Below are 10,922 nucleotides of genomic sequence, written 5' to 3'. Positions count from 1 at the left end.
TCCCTTCACTGCCATCCCTCTGAAAGTAACCTTCTCCTGCGCGCTTTTAAAGGGAAAAAAACCTACCCGGCTGCCCCTCTGGTCGTCGTCACTTCCCCCTGCTGCTCCCGCTCTTTCTGTAAAGAGAGAAAAAAACACCGCTGCCCGCTACCGGTAAGTAATTTTAAAACAAACTGTCTTACCTTAGCTGCTGCTCGGACTCAAAGATTTTACCTGAAATCTATGTGCCTAGAAATTGGCATTTCTACCTTGGGATTGAGATTCATTTGATGTATTAGTTTGCAAGTTTTATTACACCCTTTCCTTTCTGTGGGAGTGTGTGTCGATCCGAGGATTAATTGGAATCTTCTCAGAATCTTTCAAAGGGATGAAATAGCTCTTCTGCAAACTTCAAACCAAAGAAGGAAACAGGGGTATTTCCGAACTCAGGGTGAGATCTTCTTGTGCTGATTTTCTGGGACCTCAGTTAGTTTTGTTCCCTTTACAGCAAGTCGTTACTGATGTTTTCAATTTCATTTGGTAGGAACAGGTGAGCAATCTGCAGACCCACATCACATCCGAGTTCACTAAAATGCACCAGATTCTCACTGAGAAAGAACAACATCTTCAAAAAATTGAAAAAGAATGTAAATTATACTGATTGTGTTTGCCCAGAGTTATAGATTTGGAAAGAATATGGAGACTTTGCTGAGATTTGTCAAGGTGACATGAATTTCTGAAACAGTCAATCCATTAAACCCGGAATGGAACTATTTGGCGCCGCCCTTCAGGCGCCTATCATTTGGCTTGTCTCTCTTGCTTCGAATGTTTTCAGCCATTTCTGGTATGGGCTTGTTGGACTTTGGCTCAATCTATCAACTTACTTTCTTCTATGTGTGAGCCAAGTCCTGTGTGTTCTTTAAATGAAGCAATAGGAGAAGATATTTGGTCTCACACTTTAAGTTTATTTTAGCAGTAAGTGGATAAAGCATTCAGAGCTCTGGGTCTCGACCTTTCTGTCCCTGACAAACAGCAGAGTGTGTCAGTTCATGAAATCTGACCCCTATCCTGCCCCTGACCCAGTCTTTTATACAGTACAAAACGTCATGTAATCACAGAACATTGTGCAAGCATTGAGGTGTGGTTGTCTTCTTGATTGACTGTTGACTTGACTCCATTCTCTGCCTTCTCGCATTCCCGGATATCTGACCCCATGTAACCTCTTTCTGCAGGAGGTGGCGTGAAATAGTTCTTGTTTTTTTTTTACCACAGCTTAAAACATGTCCTGCATCTGTACTCACAGGGGAGCAACACCCCCGCTGTCTGCCTCACTCTCCCAGGCGCTACCAAGGCCACCAGTATACACTGCTCTTTATTAAAAGTCATTCCTATTGTGTGTTTACATCAGCTTATCTTTACAAGTCAGATGTACTCAGTACTTTTCCACTGTCTGTTCGTACATACAAGGGTTACACTATACATTGTGCTAGTTAATGGTTAAGTATAACATTGTATTAGAAGTACTGAAACAAATGTATCATTAAAGGCTTCTGAATGCCTCAAACTAAGCCATATATTTACAGGCTCCACAAGAAAATAGAAAGAAAATTGAATTACAGCTTTCCAATGTGAAGACAGAAGGGCTTAAGTATCATCAAGGCAGTAGATGACTATTAATAATTGTTAAATGAGAAAATGATTACAAAACGAGATTTGAATCTACAGCGGGTCATTACAGCTTTGACTATCAACTCTTGCTAGTTGAGAAAATTACATTTGTTCGTTAGCCATCCTCTCTTCTTTAACCAAACAAGACTTTTTTAAATACTGAATTGGCGTCAAAACAGCTCAGTGCCAAAGTAATGAGCGCCTAAACAGTTTAGAGCCAAAACGTACCCCACCCCATTAAAACACTGTGAAAAAATAAACAAGAAAGAAATGTTTAAACCGGGAGACCGAGCATTAGTCTCACACTGGTAGATATAACGGAATGGATTCATTACTTTACGGATTGTCACTGGGTAATTTTGTAGTCCAGTGAGACAGAACTAACCAATGTCAGCAGAATTTTGGAGAATATTTTTTTCCCACAAAGTAAACAGAGCGAATGGAGCACAGGACCCTCCCGGGATTGGTAATGGTGGAGAATGGGACACTTGGTGTAGGGTCTGGCTCAGGCAATAAGAATACAGTGGAATGCTATTGGCTGCTCTAGCACGGGGTTCGCAATTTTGACACAACTCTGGAGACACTGGTGAGCAACACTTTGAAGAACAGTCAGGGAAGTTTCTGTCATCCTCTAGATAGTTCAATCAGCCTCTTTCTCTTTCTTGGTGTTGCTGGAAAAGCGCAGCAGGTCAGGCAGTATCCAAGGAGCAGGAGAATCAACGTTTCGGGCATAAGCCCTTTTTCAGGAATGAGGAGGGTGTGCCAAGCAAGTTAAGATAAAAGGTAGGGAGGAGGGACTTGGGGGAGGGGCATTGGGAATGCGATAGGTGGAAGGAGGTTAAGGTGAGGGTGATAGGCTGGAGAGGGGGTGGGGCGCAGAGAGGTCGGGAAGAAGATTGCAGGTCAAGAAGGCGGTGCTGAGTCCCAAAATCTACATTCATCCCTTCTGGTTGGAGGGTTTCTAAGCGGAACATGAGGCGCTCTTCCAAGAGGAAGAGCGCCTCATCTTCTGCCTAGGAATCCTCCAAGAGAAAGAGCGTCTCATCTTCCGCCTCGGAACCCTCCAACCACAAGGGATGAATGCCGATTTCTCCAGCTTCCTCATTTCCCCTCTCCCCACCTTATCTCAGTCCCAACCCTCGGACTCAGCACCGCCTTCTTGACCTGCAATCTTCTTCCCGACCTCTCCGCGCCCCACCCCCTCTCTGGCCTATCACCCTCACTTTAACCTCCTTCCACCTATTGCATTCCCAACGCCCCTTCCCGAAGTCCCTCCTCCCTACCTTTTATCTTAGCCTGCGGTGGGGAGGTAACCAAGGACATTGTGGGCAGCAGGCGTGGGCAGAGAGAAAGAGAGCGAGAGAGGATGAATAAGTGCTAATAAGATCTAAAAGGTGGTCAGCATGGGTGAACTGTATGAAAGCAACCCAAGTAATGTGATAAAAGGCCACGGAGTAGGGTAGAGAGAGAAAGCAACCCGTCTCACAAGAAGACATAACGTGGGGTGGGAAAACGGGGAATGATGGGATTAGGCTCTATATTTGGCTCTTAAATCAATATTGAGGCCGAGAAGCTGCCGGGTTCTGAAATGGAAAATGAAATGCTGGTTTTCGACCTTGCCTGAGGTTGGCTGGAAAAATGCAGTAAACCCGAGACAGAAATGTTGGCCAGGATGTACACGGAGGTTTGTTGAAGTGGCTGGCAACTAGAAGTTCAAGGTAATTTGTTACGGACAGAACGTAGGTGTTCTGCAAAGCAGTTACCCAGATTGTGTATCGTCCCTTCACAACTACCTGGTGAAGGAGCAACGCTCCGAAAGCTAGTGCTTCCAAATAAACCTGTTGGACTATAACCTGGTGTTGTGTGACTTTTAACTTTGTACAACACCGGCATCTCCAAATCATGTCGAGGAGACCACACCGTGAACAGCAAATAAAGTAACAACAATTTTCACAGTTGTCGATTTTGAGATCAATTTGCTCCGATCTTGTCCATTTGATGATTCCGTCAATGTCACTTTGTAACTTAATGCGTCTATCGACACTGTTTACAATGTTATCTACTGTTGTACCATTGGGAAAGTTGGATTTGTGGCTTTCTGTCCCGGCATCTAATTAATGAATCAGTCGAGTGATGGAAACAATGTTAACACGGAAGGACTGCTCCTAACTCGCAGAGAGATTGATGACAGCACTAAGTGGAATTGAGCTGTAAATAAATGTACCGGATAATATGAGCATGGGGTTAAGATCAGAAAGGAAAGCAAAGGTGAGGAGATTATAAGATCAGAAACTGATCACAAAAGAGAATAATACGAACAATGTCTCCTGTCGCTCAGCCAATTTCCCAAACAGGACAAGCATTTTCCTTCAATGCGACGTGCTCCGGAATAAATGAAGAGCTTTTGCCCGAAAGGTCGATTTTTCCTGCTTCTCAGCCTGATCTGCTGTGGTTTTCCAGCACCACTCTTATCTAGACTCTGGTTTCCAGCATCTGCAGTCCTTGTTTTTACCTGAGAGGGGACATGGCAGCTGCTCACTGGTCACATTGTATGGATAGTTTTTTTTCTCTCTGTAGATCACAACAGCGAGAACATTTCAGAAAGGCTGGATGGTCGTCAATGTGCTTGGGTAAACCTTATTGTCCTGAAGGACGATATTTAAATGCGAGAGATTCACAGATCTAATCCCAGGAAAGACTGCTTCCGTATCTGTCATCTCAATATCTGACGGACATGTATAATACTTTGTCTCTGAGTTTGAGTGCATGCAATCACTCACACAATTCAGGTTACAGATCCGGATCTTACACCGGGTTTCACCAGAGGGTTTGGAACCGGGGCAGTGAGTTCAGTTTGCAGCAAAGTGTCAGGGAAACTCCCTCACCGCCCATCGCCGCATCATATCTCTCTCAATTCCCACCCAACGCCAACACACCATGGACTTTCACCCTCCCGGCCAGAGTTCATCTTCTCCTCCTACTCCTCCGCGTACTAACTCCGTTTCTCCTTCAACCTTTTCTTCTCTCCCTTCAAAATATCTGGAGCATAAAACTATCTTATAATTATTCTCCGAGTATTGCGGTGAAATTAATCGGCAAACGTTTCAAATGATTGTGTTCACCAGCTCAGTCACAGTGAGCCTGAAAGCACTATGAATCGGTAAGTGCTGACATTGATCATGGCTTCCAGACAGCAACTCCAGAGACTGACCGAGGAGGCAGTTTGTCCCATTTGTTTGGATTTATTCACCGATCCGGTTACACTGGATTGTGGACACAACTTCTGCCGCTCCTGTATCACCCAGAGTTGGGAAGAGAAGGAGATAAACTCCTGCCCGGAATGTCGAGAGGTGTTTCCGGAAAGAAACCTCAGGGTAAATCGGGCCTTAGCGAATCTGGCCGAGGAGGCTCGAAAATTAAAGCTGGATCCGAAAGAGAAGGAAAGTAAACCTCACTGTGAGGTACATCAGGAAGAACTGGAGCTGTTTTGTGAAACTGACAAGAAATTGATCTGTGCGATTTGTAGAGATTCGCGGGAACACAGAGAGCACCGCTTCCTGCCGATCAATGAGGCTGTTGAAATCTACAAGGTAAAAGGGGTCTATTTTCTAAACTGTGAGCTCTGTTAGCGCTTTCTCATTGTGACACTTCAATTTTCTCATTTTCTCTCCCAATTCAGCATAAGCTGAAATCTTCCTTAGATTCTCTCACAGAGAAGAAATCGGCGGTTCAACAAACGGAACTGACCCAGAAACGGAAGATTTCCGAAGTGAGGGTGAGCTCTCCCTGTGCTGATTTTCTGGGATCTCGGTTTGTTCCCTTTATCGCGGGACATTAATGAGGTTTCACATTTCATTTGGTAGGAACAGGCGAGCAGTCTGCAGACCCACATCATATCCGAGTTCACTAAAATGCACCAGATTCTCACTGAGAAAGAGCAGCGTTTACTCAGAGATCTCAGGGAAGAAGAGGAGAGGGTTGTAGAGTCAATGGGGAAAAACCTTCGAGAGATTCAGGAGAATTTAAATTCTATTGAGGAGAAACTCTCAAAGTTACAGAAACAGACGGAGCAAAAAGACGAGCTGATATTTCTGGAGGTGAGGAATATGTTGCACGTTATTTCAGATACATTTCAGACATGATGACAATTGTAAAAATAATATGTAATTTAGTGCAAAAAAACTAAACTGCACTTGTGACTGTTGTTAGAAACGAAAATCGCTTCTCAATAATCGCTCTAGACAAATTCAGGAAAACAAAGTTTTATTAACAAGTCAAGTCTGCAGAGTCGGGCACCCTTAAAGAAAAGGCGCGCTGAGGCTTACAAAGTCTCCATTATTTATAGGACAAGTCCCTCCTCTCCTTGGCTCCAACAAGCCATGAGGTTCACATTCTTAAAAACATCATTATTTTTATCACAAAGTCTGCAACAAAAGGCTCCAGAGTCTCCAAAGTTTGTTGTTTTTCTCACCCTGTAGTCTTATCAGTCAAAAGCTTTAATCTTGAAACAGATGTCTCAAGTCGCACTCCCATCCTGGAGTCTTATCAGCGAAGGACTCATCCTTCTCTGCTGTGTGAATGGCTTCATTAATCAAGAGCCTGCTCGCTTTCACTATAGCTCACAAATTGTCAGCATTCTGCACAATTTAAACTACTCTACTTTTGAGTATATAAAATGGTTGTTAGAAAAGAAACAAAGGTTTTGTCTTTTATTATAGATCAGTCTGTGGTCCAGGCACATCTTAAAGTTTAAACCGAAATTACCTCTTACAATTCCACCCTTTTCTTTCTTTAAGATGTGCCTGACCAAGATAAGCCCCCCCCCCCTTCCCTCAAGGGCCCGGGAAATCCTTGGTCTTTCGCAGCAACATCACTTTAAGTTCCCGTGTCCCATGTTGTGGAACCACCACTGCCTGGAGTCGGGAAATATTTTTCTGAATTAAAAACTGAATACAGGGAGTTAGGCAGGGTAATACGAGAAGAAGAATCATGCCGCCCCCAACCACCAGCAACGCCGTGCGCCACCAGCTACCACCTAGGAGACCATCCCACCATCCGATGCCACTAAGAGGACGCCAAGATTGTACTGGCACATGGGCCAATCTCCGAATTTCATCGGAAATTTTCAAAACCGCTTTACCATTATCGTCAATTTCTAGACAGCAGTTTGTCAGGTTAAATTTCCCGCACACACCCCCCTCCGAGGCCAACAGATAATCCAAGGCAAGTCGGTTTTGATATATAGCAGCCCTCATCTGATCCTGCTGCTGAGCCAACAGCTCTAGGGCCAGGGCAGTCCGGTTAGTAATGACCTCTACGACTGCTTGGAGCCTGATAATTCGATTTAGCATATAGATAGGAGTACGATATCCCCATGATCCGTCCTGTGCCCAAGTAGCCGGCCCATAGTATTCAATAATCCGGGCCGGTGGCCACTCATCCCCCCAATCACCGACTTGGATATCCCTTGGCGACCTACGCAGGGAGTCAAAGAGTTTAACTCCCAAATCATCGCCTTCCTCCCGGGGTAATAGGAAGAACGCAGGTCATATTAGACCCAGGAAGCATACCCCAGCCCATCCCATGGGCAGTTTGGAGTATGCCTGATTACCGCATATCCAAAATAGGCCATCTGGAGCAGGCCCTCCCTGCCTCACAACGTCATCCCACAACTCCTTTACCCCAGGGACGCCCTCATAAGGACCAGGACCACTGCAATTCCAGTATTCGGATTGTTGACCCCGTGGCAGAGTCTGGACAGGATTATTCCAGCATTGATTCCCCTGACAACCACCGCTCCACACTCTTTTCATGCCATCGGAAGGGTCAGCACTGAGCTCGTAAGAGGAGGAATCAGAACGTAACCGAATGCAATTTTGATGATCTCGGTTTGCAATGTACCAAGCAATATTCTCAGGCCACCATACTCGCGTGGTTGCATCCAATATATTCTGACAGGGGCTAATCCCTACCTTCACGGTCCCCTTGCCTTCAATACAGAACTGGCCCTCAGGGCTGTTTGTCAGTCTCCACCCCTGGCTTTTTCTGTCGTTGTCACGAGTCCAAGTGGTTTGCAGCAATTCCCCTATGTCTAAGCTTTGACCAGTCCACGGCCATTGTTCCGACATATGCGGCCCCCCACAGACCCAGCAATTGCTAACATTTAAAACAGTGGCTATTCTAGAGGTGAGATCAATAAACAGGTTTTGTGTAACATCAGGGAGTTTAATCTGTCCTTCTATCTCTTCGTATACAGATGGCACTTTAGGGAGCACGACCGTTCCCTGTCGGTCTTGCTCTTTCCCCAACCCCCGATCAGGGATCTGTATCTTGGTCTCCTTGACTCTGTCAACCTGCTCCCTGAGCAACACGGAGGATAGGTCCCGCCTCCCAGTTTTGCTAATACACACCCAGCGGTCATTTATAGGGCATCCATGGATTTTGCCACCGTATCCTTTATTATATACCTGATAATAGGGTCTCCCATCCTCCCAACATTCATGGCGTGCACTCACATCGTAACACCTATCGTCCACATAGGAATGGGACACAAATGATCCCGAATAGATTCGAATCCCAAGTCTTACTGTAGTTCGACATTTGTCACATCTCCCCTCACCCTCCCCCACATACAGGAGTAAACTGATCAATATCCCCACCAATACAGTCCAAGTAGAGTTCATTATTGCTGTCTTTTCAGTTTTACCGACAACGGCTTGTCCCCTTGTTCGCATGTCCAGGTGCTTTCTTCTTCAGGCGGAACGGGCCCCTTTATCCTTGATGCGTGGACCCACCCTTTTTCTTTCGTTCGAACAGCTGCCTCAGTTGTTAACAGAACCAGGAACGGTCCTTCCCACCGCGGCTGGAGCTTTTCGGCCTTCCAGGTCTTAACAAGTATCCAATCTCCGGGCTCCACCTTATGCAGGAGGAAGTCGAGCGGCGGAGTCTGAGCCAGGAGACCTTTCCTTCGGAGTTCTGCAAAAGAACGGGATAAGGCCAGTAAATAGGTTCGGATAAATACATCCCCCCCTTGTAGAGTGGGACATCCATCAACCTTACTCCAATACGGTAATCCGAAGAGCATTTCATAGGGGGAAACCCCGACATCTCGGCGAGGTGCCGTACGTATCCTCATTAGGGCAATGGGCAGGCACTTTGGCCAGGGTAACTTAGTTTCTAACATCAGCTTAGTCAATTGGGTCTTGAGCGTGCCATTCATTCTCTCAACTCGACCCGAACTCTGAGGATGCCAGGGTGTGTGGAATTTCCATTGGATGCCCAGGGCATTACAGATCAAATGGTGTAGCTTAGAAATAAAATGCGTCCCGCAATCGGAGTCAATAGATTCCATTATGCCATATCTCGGGATTATGTTCTCGAACAACAGTCGGGCCACGGTTGGTGCATCGTCTTTGGCAGTTGGGAAAGCCTCTACCCAGTGAGTGAAATGGTCTACTATTACTAGCAGATATTTCCATCTCTGTACTGGGGGTAATTCTGTAAAGTCAACTTGGATCCTCTGAAATGGCCTAATCGCTAGGGGCTGACCACCAGCTGGCATAGAACGCATGGTTTTCTGATTAATACGCCGGCAAGTGGGGCATCCGACTACCTCTTGTTGGGCTAATGTGTATATCCCCCTGCATACATAGTCTCTCAGGATTGTGTCACACATGGCTTGCACCCCCCAGTGGGTCTGATGGTGTAATCGGTGCAGAATACCCCGGGTGATCTGTTTGTTCAGTACTTGTCTCCCATCAGGAACCGTCCACTTCCCGTTAGTATCTAGCCGGGCACCCAATTGATCCATTTTATCAATCTCCCCCTGGGTGAAGACGGGTTGTTTAGCGAGGCCCTCCCTCAACGGTATTAACGTTAACAATTGGACGGATTTTTCGACCGCTGCCCGCTTGGCTTCCTCGTCTGCCAGCCGGTTTCCCACCGCTTCCGGTGTCGACCCCTTCTGGTGACCGGGTACATGGACTACTGCAAGTTCCGTAGGTAACGCCAGGGCTTCCAACGTTAGGCTGATCATTTGTTCGTGAGCTAATTCCTTTCCCCGGGAAGTTATCAATCCTCGCTCTTTCCAGATTTTCCCGAAAGTATGAACGACTCCGTATGCATACTTTGAGTCAGTATATATGGTCCCCACTTTCCCTTCCAACAGCTTCAGGGCCCTCTGGAGGGCGTACAACTCACAGGATTGGGCTGACCACTTCCCGGGCAGTCGTCCAGACTCAATCGTCCGTTTCGTTGCACCATCTATAACAGCATAGCCACTGTATCGTACTCCACTGATGCACCGGGAGGACCCGTCGATATACAGTTCCTGTCCCTCACCCAGCGGGGCTTCTTGCAGGTCCTCTCGGCTTTTGGTCTGCAAGTCCACAAATTCCACACAATCATGCTCCTGTTCCCCGTCTGCAGGACGTCCGTACAGAAACTGGGCTGGGTTGCAACTGAGATCTTTTGCAAAATTGAGATCGTTCCCGGTCATCAAAATCGTCTCATACTTTAGGATGCGAGAGTCTGTTAACCAGCGGTGAGCCTTCTGAGCCAGTATGGCACTAACCGAATATGGGGAGTATACTGTGATCCTTCCTCCAAAGGTAAGTTTTCGGGCCTCTTCTACTAACATTGCCGTAGCTGCCACTGCCTGTATACAGGTCGGCCATCCACGTGACACAGGGTCTAACATTTTTGACAAAAATGCAACCGGCTGACGTTTCCCTGCCCGCAGCTGAGTGAGCACACCCTGGGCAATTCCGCCGGCGCTATTAACATATAACTGGAACGGTTCCTTCAGGGTGGGTAAAGCCAATACCGGAGCTCGAATCAGTTTATTTTTAATAATATTAAATCGCTGCTCCTCCTCATCTGACCAGTCCACCTTTTGTCCTTCTTGTCCCAGTTTGTCGTACAAAAATTTTACTAAAGTGGTGTAACTTTCAATCCATATCCGGCAATACCCTACTAGTCCCAGGAATTGCCTGACTTCCTTCTTCGTCCTGGGTATTGGCATACCCGTAATTCCTGATATTCGTTCTGGCGTGATACGGCGGTGCCCCTTACTGACTTGATGGCCCAGATATCTTACTTCTCGCTCCACAAACTGGAGTTTTGTCCTGGAGACGCGTAGACCCTGTTTCCCCAGGAAGTTCAACAGGGCAACGGTGTCTGCTCGTACCTCCTTGTCTCTTGGTCCTGAGAGGAAGAGATCATCGACATATTGGAGCAATTGATTCTCCGCGTTACACTGAAATCCTTCTAAGATC

General features: G+C 46.4%; 1 pseudogene; it reads left to right on the top strand.

Annotated features, from left to right (window-relative positions):
• Positions 1 to 4,596: 4,596 nt before the first annotated feature.
• The window catches only part of LOC148140085 (zinc-binding protein A33-like), a 29,151-nt pseudogene continuing 22,825 nt past the window's right edge, over positions 4,597 to 10,922 (top strand).

The sequence above is a fragment of the Chiloscyllium plagiosum genome, unplaced genomic scaffold (assembly GCF_037043375.1).
Source record: "Chiloscyllium plagiosum isolate Xiang-an unplaced genomic scaffold, Cpla_swu_hap1 HiC_scaffold_35, whole genome shotgun sequence".
Lineage (NCBI taxonomy): Eukaryota > Metazoa > Chordata > Chondrichthyes > Orectolobiformes > Hemiscylliidae > Chiloscyllium > Chiloscyllium plagiosum.
This window is presented reverse-complemented; position numbering and strand designations above follow the sequence as displayed.